Source organism: Plectrocnemia conspersa, unplaced genomic scaffold (assembly GCF_051122295.1).
Source record: "Plectrocnemia conspersa isolate PC_06_02 unplaced genomic scaffold, ASM5112229v1 ptg000012l, whole genome shotgun sequence".
NCBI classification, from domain to species: Eukaryota; Metazoa; Arthropoda; class Insecta; order Trichoptera; family Polycentropodidae; genus Plectrocnemia; species Plectrocnemia conspersa.
In genome coordinates this window covers 12,248,864-12,264,058 of record NW_028277176.1, presented here as the reverse complement: position 1 = coordinate 12,264,058, position 15,195 = coordinate 12,248,864, and the positions used below count along the sequence as shown (strand labels likewise).

The 15,195-nt window shown below is 25.4% G+C and overlaps 1 protein-coding gene across 3 annotated transcripts in view; it reads left to right on the top strand.

Annotated features, from left to right (window-relative positions):
• The first annotated feature begins 354 nt into the window (after positions 1 to 354).
• The window catches only part of LOC148228231 (uncharacterized), a 202,312-nt gene continuing 187,471 nt past the window's right edge, over positions 355 to 15,195 (top strand). The window contains exon 1 of one of the 3 annotated variants that reach the window (XM_088199557.1): positions 355 to 713. The gene's annotated coding sequence lies outside the window, so the exon portion shown is untranslated. The remainder of the gene's footprint in view (positions 714 to 15,195) is intronic. The other 2 variants (XM_088199558.1, XM_088199559.1) reach the window with 2 other exon arrangements.

Below are 15,195 nucleotides of genomic sequence, written 5' to 3'. Positions count from 1 at the left end.
GTTTCTATCAAAATCACGTTTCTTTGTTCTTCAATAAGACCCGGCTCATCCCTCTTTATATTTTTATACATAAAATGTAAATGTATATATTTTTCTGCGCGAATTTATTGAACTATTTAGATTTGAGATAAACCATGGACTATCTACATATATACATACGTAGAATACCTACGTATTAAAGGCTGTGCGGGGGTTGGATATCGGATGCTTAACGGATAAATTTTATATTATCCGAGACCCCGAAATGCATCGTAAAATTTTTTTTCAGGGTATAAGGCATAGAAATGAAATAGGGGTACGTGTAAAAATTACCGAACGTGCGCATGGTGCTTTATCTCCGCCACCAGGGGCGCTCAGTGTCACGGTGTAGCTCCGACCGATCGGGCGTGTCCGGGGGTGCTATACTTTATGTACCAACTAATTCTCGTACTACGCGAATTTACGTAAAATATAAAATATCTAAAGTTTCTTGAGCGGAAAACCGCGCGTGGAAAATGTGTGTTCATGGATCGTATATGTGCGTCCAACTCTAAAAAGTTAAAGTTTTGTGTAAACAAACGACGACTATGTATGTAAACTTTATGTAAACTACTGTATTATATATAATGTATGTATAGCATTACGTGTAGTATGTGCACAGTTTTGTTTGATGTAAAATGCAAACGTATGTGTGGAGTTTGAGTGAATATTTATAAAAAAAAATATCTTACACGGTAAGTAAAAGTTTAACTAGTAATGTTACTAATATTTTAAAACGTATTCCGGAAAATAAAAAAATTAAAAATATCTTGGTTGTAGTACAGATTTTTTTAAACTTTTTTGGCACGCAAAAATGTTACGTGCATGTGTACTTAATATTGGTTCACAATTTTTTGTATTAACACATTTTAAAGTTGCACAGAAAGTGCTTTAAAATATATTGATTCTGTACAAGTATTCAAAGAAAGTAATTTGTAAAGTATTTCTCGATATCTCAACGTTTGTGTTAGAGAGAAACTCTTTTATTATATGTGTTTTATTAATTTTTATTATTTAGTACATATTTGTAGTTAAATTTCATATTTTCACTTTTATACTAAAGGTTCAATATGTTTAGTGCCATTAAATTGATAAATAAAAGCTGCACTTAAAAACACGGGTACAACTATAATATAAATAAAAAAATATGATTTATAATATATTAGAGGTAATATCTATAGCGTAATAATACCTAGGAAAGGTTGTTTTTATTAAATTAATTTATGATCTATATGATAAATTAAATTAAAACATCAACCTAATGCAGATAACTGATTATTTAGGACTACGTGATTGTTTTATTTAAGAAAAATATTTTGAAACAATCTTTTATGATAGTAAAAGATTACATAAGAAACGGTAAATAAAAAAAAGTATTTATGTATGTTATTTTTTTGTACCCAAGCTCTTATAAAAATTAAAACTGTATTTTCTAAAATATATATAGTTGCTAGAAATAGTTATTTTTTATAACAGCATTATAAAGTTTATAATAGTATAGAAATGTTTTATAAAGCTATAATTTAAAATGGAAGTTTCTACTAAATTAAGTAAACACAGACAATGATAAATTGCATTTTTTCTTGCTATATATGGATTTAAAAAATCATATTTACAATATATACATCCAAAAAAATTATAATATTAATAACAAAAAAAAACATAAAATAGTATTTAGTTATATTATTACTATTTTATATTTTTAATTCGATAGTACACATAAAGACTATAAAGACTGTAAAATGTGACTGTATTAAATGTTTTAGATTAAAAAATTTAAAGCGTGCTTAATTAATATTATGAAACACAAAAATAATAAATATTTTTTTAGTATTCTACTTTTTATTGTTTTTTTTTTCTCAAAATAATTTATCAAATCATTTTAATCATACTAATATATTTTTTTTATATGTTGGTAAAGATTTAAATCAAAAAATTCTAGAAATGTTTATATTTCTTGTTACTTTTTAATATATATTGAAAAATATCAAATATTTGAAAAAGTATATTATTAATGAACAATATAAGATTAAGAGCTATATGTTTATTGTAACTTACTAAGACTATGTATTACGATTTAGTATTTATAAAAAAAAATAATGAATATGTAAATGCAAAAAAAATATTTCACTATGTTTTTGATTATAAGATATATTCAATTAATTTTATGTTGCAATATAATAATAAATAATATCTTAAGTCATTTTTTAATGTTTAGATTTAATAAATTATTAAATATTTTCTTACCTTTAGAATTAGCACAAAATTGGACCAAAAATATTTTATTGCTAGTCATTTACATAATTGGATTTTTTGCGTCGAGTGTATTGTTATTTTGTTTTATGTATGAAACGCAGCACGAATTAAAAAAATATTATTTTAATTTAGTTAATGGCCGTTTTTTGACGCATTACGACCAAACATAAATGAATAGATATTTGTGTATGTATATATTTACTTAAAATAATGACTTTTGACCATTTTCTTTTTATTAATTGGAAACAAATAATATATTTTCCGTTGAGGTAACATAAAAATAGTTTTGATAAATATTATGTTGCTTTTAGAAAATTTTGAACAGTAACTTTAATTATTTTAATAATTAATAATAACGTAGCGTATTTTAATATAAATTAAAAAGCTATGCGTCACTTAAAATATTTTTAATAACAAGCATTAAATTATTTTTGAAATGATACACGAATTTGATTAAATTTAAATTATAGAAATGAGTTTTAAACGCACAGTTAAAAGAAACAAGAACGTATTTTATGTTTTTAAATCAACGTCAAAGTAATAGTAAATTACTCTATTTTTTTCTTAACATATAATAATTGAAATACTCGCAAAAGAAATGTAAAAAATACTTTTAATATATTTTTTACCGTAAGTATAATTAAGGACCTAATTATTTTTACGTTTTTATTTTAATATAAACATAATACAATATAGTTAAAAGCATTGCCAGTTAAATGTATATAATTCAGCACATTAATAAAAAAAATGCCAGAATTTTACAAACTACACATATATATATGTGTAACAATGTTTAATTTTTGTTAAATTATAATATTAAAATAAATATTTTACAACCATTCAGTCATCATGATAAAAAAAACCTTAATACAACCTATTTTAAATTTTTTTTTTTAATTATTACAATATAATTTTGTAACGAGAGAGTCTTTTAAATAATTTTATTTTAATGAATAGTTTTTACAGGTAAGATACGTTTTTAACTTATTTTACATATATTTTAAATATACTTTTTAACGTTACGACGGTAATGAGTGTATATAAATTTGCTTATAACTATAATATAAATATTATTTTATTCCAAAATAAATGTCGTTTTTTTAATGAATTTACAAAATAACTTTTAAGTGTAAATTTTTATTTTAATGATTTAAAATATAATTTCTTTATAACAATATAACCTTTTTTCACCTCTGTGTATTTTTTTAAAATTCCATTAGCATAACACTTTGAAAGCTTTGATCAAAATATTCTAATAGCCCAATTTTACATCTGCATTGATCGAATAGTTAGAAGGATCAAGTTCTGAAAAATAAGGTGGATGAAATTAAACTTTCCAGACAAGCTCCTTGATGTTATCAAAGGTCAATTTCGGAAAATGAGGGGGGGTAACGTTGTCATGGTATGAAACCATTCGACTTCTGTTGAAAATGTAGGCCTATTTGTTGCAACTTTTTGTGTTTTTAGCTGATCACAATAAAAAGTTTCTGAAATATTTTGGTCAGGTTTAAGTTTTATAATTCACAATCACTTTTTAATCTTAATATACGCATATTTTATTTTAAGTTTTGCTATTTGACATTTGGATAATCACTGTCTTAGTTAAGACACGTAAATCTATTCTCTATAGTATGTGTGTATTATTAACCTGTATGCATTATACAGAAGTACTCGTCAGCCAATTATGTGCGAGTGCAGTACTCAATATAAATCACTGCATTGTTTGAAATGATCGCCAGATTGCATTAAATCGATGCGAATTAATCTGACATTGACGTACATATGAACATGAGTGTATGATTAAAATTATACAATTTTAACATTATCGCACCATTTCATTTAATTGTTGAAATTATGAGAGAAATAATGTTGGGATTAAAACTCAACGTTCTCATCTGAATCCGAAACTATGACAGATATTTTAATTATACGAATATTTGCATGATGTAAACTGAGTTTTTAAATAGTGATACAGTCATGTTTATTATTAGTATTTAAGCTTCAAACTATAAATATAATACAAAGTTCAATTAAATAAAATTTTATTAATTACTTTGAATACAAATAGCATTATTAATAACTGTTATTTACGTTTTATGATTTTATATATTTGTATGTAGAGCAATGTAAATAAATATTGACAGTTAAAGCTAAGTATTAAACACTATAATGCTATTTAGTATTCCGTATTTAACTTTAAAGTATACCGTATTTTCAAACATATTTAAATTTTAAAAATCTTACAATAAATTTGTGCTTTAACTAATTTTTTTTCAGTTTACCAGTACATAAAAGCTTTAAAATATTTTCTGCTATAATTATAAGCCATGCGTACTTATAATTGTACTTACACTTTTTATTCAAATAAAGAACCAAAACTGGTGTTTTGGTCGTCAAGAAAATTAGGTTTAAAAATAAAATCTATTTTAACTGATATAATGTAAGACAATATTTTACAGTGAATATTTTATGATACCTTGTCATTTAAATAATATAATAATATTTAACTTCCATTTTTGTAATGAATAAGGTAATAATTTTATTTTTTCTTCACTTTTAAAATGTGGGTGTCGAAAATATATTTAGACAATAAAATCTTTAGTTATAATTAGGTACGCCGTCGAATAGACAATGATAATATCTAATGAGAATGTTCAAGAATTTATGGAGTGACCCGACATTTCCTCTCCTTTGTTTGTTAAAAGAAGTCATTACTTCTCTGGAAGTCGGTCATTATTTCCGTGCATTTGCAGAGTCCCACACAAAATAAAAACGCCAAAAATGGCTACGAAATAAAAGGAAAAATCCTTCCGCTAAGCGGTTGCATCGCACTTAACTCCGTCCTAATGGCCGGACAATTGAATATTTATGTTTTTATGGCCGCATTTAGCCGTCGTCGAAATCCAGACGTTATTTATTAAGAGCCTTCAAAAAAAGAAAAACATTCTAAGTCCAAATGGTATTTAAATCTAAATGATATATTTTATCTGAAAAATAAATGAATAGTTAAAAAATATATAAAATAAAGTTTCAACTGTTGAAAAAATATTTTTGAATCCACTCTGTTTAGCCAACCATTAACTTTTATATAGCACTTTATAAACTTCACAAACGGCAGCTTTCATAATCATTCTCAACCCCTATAATAATGCTTTAAATAAGAAGAGTTTAACCCTTGTCGAAATATTACCAAGAGAAATTGATCAGAACCACCCTTTCTTTCGAGTGCTTTTTAATTGTCTGTTTATTGTTGCGCATTCAACAGGATAATTTGAATTTTGAAACGCGCTCACAGCTGTGTGATTCAATTTTGATCTGGTAGATACAATAAAAAGGTTTTGGAAGAGCTGGATTTGTGCGTTTTAGGGGAATCGTTTACTATGATCGCCTTCGTTGAAAATAAAACTTTTTATTACGGTAAATAAAAACTTGTATTGTTTAGTGTTTAGTTACGATCTAAAGAAATGATAAAATTAATGATTTAATATAACTTTATTGCATATATCAAGGATCGCCAAACTTTGTTCTAATTAATATTTGATCCACATATATTTAGTAACTTATTGTTAACATTTTAATATTTATCGTATTACATTTGTAACACAACAAAGATAATATTATTTTGTGCAACAAGAATTACCTTTAGGATTTTCTTGGCTGCGACAAACAAGCAATTTCTCTTATCGCGATATATTATCATAAGATCAGATAAGTCAAAACGCGTGAGCCTATAGTATGAAGGGGTGCACCACCTGCCCCTGTTAAATGTATATTCGTGACAAGGGTGTGTTTTATTATTTAAAGTGTTGCCAAGTTCCTGAGAACCTGGCAATGGCAATAATCCATATCAGATCGTAAAATTCGCATTTATTTCACGCTGGAGAATCTAAAAATCAGCGATTTGATACTTTATAATATAATAAATTTGAAATTGCCGCACTTGAAAATCAATTATTTAACACTGTATGTGTCTGTTTCGTATCGATTAGTCTGAGCTATGAGAGTTCAATATACTCATTAAAGGGTTAAGTCGTTGAATATTTAACGTGTTTGGTTTTTAATTTTACAATATTCTGATTTATATGAATAGTTATTCAATCCATCTAAATAACTTTGTCATTCAATGTCTTTGAAACAATAATATGAAATAAAATAAGCTTATATTAAAGTACTAAATCCCATTATCGTTTCTATATACGAAGCGAAAATTTAAAGCTTTTAATACTTTTTTCTTTTTCATCCGCAATCCTATTTACTGTTACGCAGACACGTGTGGATATATTATAAAGAAATATAACGCACATCAGTGTATAGAAAAGCTAATAAAATCCAAGATAATCCTAACCATTACAAGATATATTATATAGGGGATGTACAAACATATAAATACGTACATAATATTTTTGCTTTATATATGTATGATCAAAAAAAAAATTGTAGGCGTTTCAAATATTTATGTTTTAATTGGTGAGTAGTGAGCATTAAAATTAATGTGTTGTTCATTGTCAATTATTCAGATTAAAATCGAGCTTAATTTAGTCACTATAACTAAAGTTATAAAGTATATTCAAAGAGTTCATATTTCAATGAAGTGTAGTTGAAAACAGTATCCTTAATGCAATCAGAGTTCTTATTCCAAATACAAATTATATACATTTTTTTACAGATACCTTGAAACTATATATAGTAGATTTATAATATTAATGAATAAATAACATTGCAATAATTATACCGAAAAGAGACCATATTAACTCACTAATCTTTTTAAATACCAAAAACATATCTGTTTTTTTTTAGTGGCTCCGTGTTTCTAATTTATTATATATAAAGTCGTAAACTATTTTAATCTAATTTTCATAATTGACTTGTGTATTTTTCATTTTATATAAAAAAGTATTTTTAATTTTATTACTATTTGCCATATTTTATTTATATTTTTAATTATTTATGTGGTTTTAAAGTAGCAACTAAATTTAAATGTAGGTATTTTTTGTATTTTTAGATATTGAAAAAAAAAGCAATGACAAATTTAATTTATTAAAAAATGTCATTGTAGTATTTTAAGATTTTTGAAGATATTTAAGACATTAACATAAAATACTTGAACACATCTTACTTTATAGATAAACATTTATTTTTTAGTAATTTCAGGTTGCCAGCTAAGCATTTAGTAATAAATTGTCCCAAGATTAATAATTTGAATATTTAGATTATATATTTTAACTTCTATTATTCTTATGTTTTATATTACTAATATTTTTATTTAATCTTGAAATCTAGATAGGTTATAATTTTTTTAGTAAATTTACATATAGATATTTTCTTGTATTTATTTATTTTTAAAAACGTAAATCTATATGACTTATTTGATCTAATTATATAAGATAAATCAAAATAAAAAAAATACTAGTGTAGTGTTTTTTAGATTTTAAGCAGACATTTAAAACAATAATTAGGTAAAGATTGTTAAAAGGTAAGATAAAAGGGAGTATCAAAAAAAAAATTATTATAAAAGTAAGCAAAAAATAATATCAATTTTGAATATTATTTGTGAAACTTCTCTACTTAAAAAAATATCCTAGGGATTTAATTTTTTTTATGTAAATAAGTGTAGAATTATTATTTTTGCAAATGATTCGTTTATTTTTTATGTGCGTAAGAATGGGTATGAAAAAATAGTGATTATTGTCTAAAAGTAAATGAATTACAATTAAAAAATATTACAACTAAACTAATATTTTTAAAGGAAAGATATAAAAATATAATTACCTGGAAGAATTGAATAATATGGAGTTCACATTGATCATAAGTTGATATTTTAACATTACTTTACATATACATAGAGTAGATTTATAAAATAGTATAAATATTAAGATATGCATTATAATGAGAAAAAGGTAAAAATATATTTAGTGCCATAATGTAATAACGAGTATATATATTGCTTATAAATTAAGATTTAAGAATTACTTTAAATAAACATATATTTAATAATATTTTTTAAATAGTAATATATACATATGGTGACATTTAAATATAATGAGAAAAATACATTGATTACAAAACAAAGTGGTAAGATAAAATTTGAGATCAATACAATTGTATAATTAAAATAGTCTTAATATGGAAAAGATTAAGTGCAGATTTATTATTTTTATTATTAAAATTAAATGGGAAAATATAACCAGAGTATTCAAAAATATATATAATTTAAAAAATAAATCATGAAATAGTTTTGGTGCTAAAAGATAAATAATATTTAAAAAAATTGTAAAAAAAAGCTTTTAAAATATATGATTTGATAAAAGTAAAAAAATATTATAATTTTACATAAAATCTGCACGCAAAAATTTTATGAGTGCTCATTTAATATATGTTTATATAAAAGATTTATTAATAATATTATTATTTCAATTTATGTTTTAATAATATCAGAATTTAAATATATTTTATGATTCTATCATTTAATTTTAAAACGATACAAATAAAACAAACATTTTTTTGTAATAAATTTTTGGTTTATCACTGTAAGGAAATTAAAAAAATTTAAAAACGCATATCAGCGTAACTTTATTTTTATTGTAAAGCAACTTATGTATCAACCTGTATAACCTATTCGAAATTTAGAATTGGTGAAACGAATTCCGAACATCAAACTCGTTCGGAGCCGCCGAGCAACAAACGGCACGAAATTATTTCAAAAGTAAACTTTATTCATCAAAAGACTTTTGCGTTCAAGTTTCGGCATTTTAACAAAATTAATATTGACATAATTAATTTTAAATTATTATTCTTATAAAATAATAGCCGTTGCGTGTGATCCGATTCATATATAAAGAAACAATTTCAATTAGAGAAAGTTTTGATTGAAACTCTTGAAATATCCGGAAACGAAAGGGTTATTTGTCGCAGTGTTGAAGCAATAGCCAAATGTTTTTGAGATCAGTGCCTTATTAGAAATCGCTTTAAGCGATCCACCGCATTCTACTAATGATTTTAATATAAAACTTTATACCCAACTTCGTAGATTAATATCAAATGTGACCAGATATATATTTAAAAATAAAATCATGTTAATCGAATACCAATTAAATATATATAATAATAAAATATCCTTTGATTCAATTGCAAATATTATCTGATAATATTAATGTGTATAGTATTTTATATTGTTCGCCCATAGCTATGTAATATAATATTTTATGCAAATGTTTAATATTTTCATCTGTAAAAGTGGATGTCGTACCACAGTTCCCATACGTTCTTGTTCAATTTGGAATTATATATGTGTATACAAATATTAGAATAAGCAATTCTACTGATATAAAACTTTTACTTAAAAATATATTGCGGTTATTTATATATTAACAATGTAGTAAAAAGCATTATCAGCTGAATTTATATTTAACTTACACAACAATTTCTAATATGAATGATTGTGTATTTATAGTGATTTATTATAGTATCTTAAATAAAAAATGTATAGACTTATATATAAAATAATAATAATTTAAAGCCTTCGTAGCATCAAAGGCTGTTATTATCTGCTCGGTCAGGTTAATGTATGTATAAAAGCACAATATCCAACCTAAGCAAAGCAAACTTTTTGAAAAGCTAAGCAATATTAAAAATCAACCCTCGCTAATCTTCCATAACTCAAAATTTTAGACAACACAAGCGAAGATACGTCGTTTGATGAAATTTATTGGCTTTATCCAGTGATCTGCAACGAGTAATTTTTTTCAAGTATCGAAAAAAAAACATACAACACAAGGATAAAAAAAGTTCCCTCGAGGATCGGTAATTTCCCAATTACTTACAAAATCGATAGTCGAAAGGGACAGTGGAATTATCCAATACACGAGAGAATTGGTGGTAATTTTAAAAATATAGCATGAAAATAAATGTCATTTAGTTACCGACGGAAAAAAATAGTTTAATAAGTTTTTGTTTACCGACGGGAAAAGTATAGTTTAGAAGGAAAAAAATATCAAATTTATACACTAATCTCTTATTACAATTACATATGTGATATATTTTGATTAATTAAAAATATTATTGTATTAGAACTTATTTTGTGTAAGTGAGAGATATAAAAAAATCAGAACATTGAGATAATTCCGGCGAAAGGAAAAACGATTTCGATTCGTTTCTCGACTACAATTCCCACTATAACACTGATTATATGAGGGAATATCACAGCCATTGTTATGAAGAGATATAAAAAAGGAGAGAATACGTGGATAACGATAAAATTCTCCTTCTTTGGGTTTTTATACGCGCGTTTGGATACGTTATGTTATAAATATGTCTTTAATGCGAGCGGAAATGATATGTTTTTCGTTTGTAAATTAAAAATATAAAAAATGTTTGAATATCATCCCTCTGTACCATTTATTATTTTATGTTAACCTTATTTCATATGTTATATTTTTTTTTGTAATTTATATTATTTACTAATTTCTTAAAGGTATTAACTTGCATTTTATCAATGAATTTAATTTAGAGTCAAAGTTATTTTAAAACATTTTTTTTATTATAAAATATTTTATATATATAACTATATGTGATATAGGTAGATCAAATAAGCTTTTAATAAATATTTTTTTTCCCTAATCTACTATTCAATCCATTAAATTTATATTGATCGACTATTATTGAATTACTATTGTGAGTTTTTTTTTAATATATATGTATATGCATGTAACTTAAAAAATAATGGTCTTGCTAATGCAATACAAAAATACACATACTCGTTTATCAAAGTTAGTTATTCAAAACATGTTAAGAGGGTCATAAAACTAATAGATTTCACTTATGATCGGTCGATAAAAAATAACAAACCATGCTTTTGAACCGAAGCAGAAAGAAAAAAAAACAATGACAATAAAATACCGATAAAGCAGCCGCTTCCCACTTCATGCCAACCCTGTCCAGCTATGAAGTGCAAAATCTAGAGTTTGGAGATGTCTAGATTTCACTAAACGCATATCACGTATCTATAAATAAGTATACAAATTGTGCGTGATTCGATAAATATAACCATTTTAATTATGATTTATAATATAAAAAACTTTACCTTTCATATAAAAATAAACGCGTGACTAAAACCAGAAAATAAAAATCATATTAAAATAAATGCGTGATCATAAGCACAAAATAAAAATCTTTGGACAGTGATTCGATAATATTTATTTTTTATTTTTACTGAATAGTATGCTGAATAATTTTATGATTAGATTACGACGACGACGAGTGGCAGTATGCAATAATAAGATACATATTGATTGATAAATAGGGCTAGGCATTCTAGTTTCTTGATTGTTTTTATTTCTCGAGAAATAAGAATTAATATTTTTAATTTTTTAATTTTATCCAGAATTCTCGAGAAATTTTAATAAAAAAAAATATTAATATAAATCATACAGTGGAAATATTTATATTAGTAATAAACACAGAGCTGGATGATCGTTAAAGATAACTAAAATATGATAATTTGTTTAATGGATGCGATCAATCGAAGAAGCAGAACTGATCGATCTACTTCGATTGATTATAAAGCTACAGAGCTACGAAGAAATTTTGGCTTTCGTATTTATATCAGAATCGTAGAGTAAATTGTCAATATCAGTAGCGAGATAAGAAAAAAACTTTTTTGGGTTGTTAAAAAAACGAGATTTAAATTCACAAATTCACTCATTTTATGGCGTAACTATATGAAAAGCCCCCATACATTTTTTAAATATGCCGATTCCCACGTTAAGGGATATATTATTACCGTTGTTTTAACATTATGAAATAATAGGTTCAACTAGATTTAATGTTTGAAAAACATATAAAAATATTTTACTGCGCGACCAATTTAACCAAATACTTATATTTAAATAAAATTGTAATTTTAGTAAAATACTCATTGCGTTGGTAAATGGCCAAATATATGTATGTATGTATATATATTCACTTCTGTAATAATATAGAAATTGTTATTAAAACGATATATAAAATATTTGCAACCAAAAGGTTTATTATCATTAGTTTAAGGTTTGCAAAATATCATAATTTAAAATACGGTTTATATGTTATCATACTCAGAACTATATTCAAATCAATTTGAAAGGGGACAAAACGTCAATAGGTATGCTTTTGTATTTTTTCCCTTAATAAAACACAGTATGTTATTTGCATTTACATTTTTTTTGTTTATATAATACGCACGATATATCAAAGGAAGTATTCCAACCATATTCAAAGCTGTCATTCAAAAAATGGAGATGTGACATCCTTCTGTACGTGGCACGTGCATGATGAGGTCACACCCTGAATGCTACACGCCCTAAGGGCGGATTCTCAACAAGTATATATAGACAGAAAAAAGACACTAGACTAAGGCTTGACTGGTGTTAGCGCCTTCAAAAGGAATTCATCCCTTTAAAATTGTTTTGTAGGGCCAATGACGTTAAAAAATGCGGTGGTGTTTTATTAAGCATAACGTATTATACGCGGTGGAATGAAGAAGGGTTATTGAGAGTTTCCGCGTTTTCCACGTGTGGAATATTAACGACCGGTAGGACATTGTGCGAATGTATAAATATTAACGACTGGCACGCACGCGTGACTGAATATTATGTTGCTTTTTTTTCTTGTAATGATAAAAGTATTTTTTTATTTTTTTAAAACCTAATCGTATAAAAAAAAAGGGAAGGAATATGATGTTTCTCCCTAGATGTTTCTACGTGGCGATCTCATCTTCAGTCTTATAATATTTATGTGATATAAAATATTATCTCATATATACATAAGATGATACCGATTTTCAGCCCTTCAGTCTAATATCACGATGCTTATAAATAGCTTGATTGTTACGCCGTTATACCGTATATAAAACAATATATGAAGTTGATGTCACGATTACGATGATATGGTGATTTTTTTCAAGCAACTACAAGATACATTTTCAGAGTGATAAAATAATATGAAATGCAATTTATCTCATTATTTATTCTGAAATAAAAATAATAAATTTAATTTATATAATATTTATTCTAAAATAAAAATAATAAATTGTAAAAAAATTAGGAACTAAAATATATTAATAAAATTTTCATATGCATTACTCGTTATGTACGAAATTAATGTTTTGTTTAACTTAATTATTTTGGATTGTCATAAAATAGATAAATTGAATATAAAACGTATTGTTAATGAAACATCACATAAAGAGATAATCGAACTTAACCACCGTAATAATGTTTAGAAAAAAAGTATTTTATGTGTCTGGCTCTGAATAGCCTGCTCTTCCAACCTTCTAAACAATGGATTTATCTCATATAATATATTATGTTGGTAAACCTCAACATAGACCATAAACTCTCATGTTTTGTTATATCAACAAAGTCTGTGAAAAAAATGTACATAACGTACCATATAATATAATCGTAAGACTTTATGTGTTTGTCACGTAAATAGCCGTATAATTTTTACGCAGAGACGCCAATACGTTCGGTAAGCAAATGTCTTAATATAAAACGTAAACATACGCATAATATATAATTTTGTCCGCTAGAAAATTCATTTTATGGCCCTTCGTGACCCAAATGCTACCCAATGTTTATATACAGCACGTCACATCGAACACAAGCTAACATCGTAAACTTATTGATTAAATTCAATCGTAGCACTTGCGAATATATGCATATGTATGTGTATATAAACACATTATAATAACGGTGAAGTGTAAGCATTGAATTTACTTAGGGTAATTTCCGCAGACAGTTTTCCGTTCAATTGGACACTGAGCGACCTGCCTTCGATCGGAAAATGTCATTACTTAGGGTAAGAAGGAGAGATGCTCTTGGGAAATGTTCCTGGAAAACAATCGTGATTTAAGCGGCAGCGAGTTATGAGCGAAGTCCATAAATCGTCTAACATCAGTTAGGTAGGGTTGTCATAAATTTAAAAGTGGAACAAAAATAATGCAATTTTTTCGTGGAACCAATTCAATTTAAACAGCTGTATTTATTTATAATTTTAAAAATAAGCTTTATTCGTGACCTGAGAACAATAAAGATAATTATAAGCTAAAGTTGTAGTAAAAGCGTATAAAATAAAAATACTGGAGCCGCATAAATTAAACGACGTAAGAAGAGAACTCGTCTAAAAAATATATTAATTATATATATTTGGTCGTTCAGCTATTCTAGCTTACAGAAACAAAGTCTAGTTTTGTATTAAGCAGCTAAGATAAAAAGAGACAGGTCAATCATTTTGAATACATGATTTAGTTTTAAATCTGTTAAAATTACAGCTGCATTTAGAGCAAGTATTTAGAAAAGTGACCGGTATTTTCAATTAACACTCTAAAAACATTGTTTGACATAATAAGCTATATTTCCAACTCTGGGAATTAAAGAAAACTTCGTTGTTAAAGTTTCAAAATCTGACATTTTATATTCACATTAAAATTTCAGCATTTGAAAATAACATTTGCCCTAATATAACTTTTTTAAGCACCACACAATAAAATGTTTCTTAGTTGTATTGTTTTTTTATAAAAACGATGATTTGATTTTGAAGTGTAATATAATAAAAACAAATCTGAATAAAACCCCAATTTAATTTTAATTTTAAAGCACAAACTATCAGTAACTAAATTCAATGATTACTTCGAGTTTATTTAGAAATGTGAATACGATGAACTTATTTTTTAATCATCAAGTTTGCTTGCATATTATATCAATTTCAAAGAACAAGTTTAATCACAATGTTTTAAAGTCCAATTAAATGTTTCATTTGCATTTCTTAAAAATGTTTATAGTATAGTTTAATCAAATGATGAATAGTTATATTATATATATGCTTGCTATGCAATTTTAAAAGCATATCGGAAATATAATAATATTTTTTATTCACGCTAAGAATTAA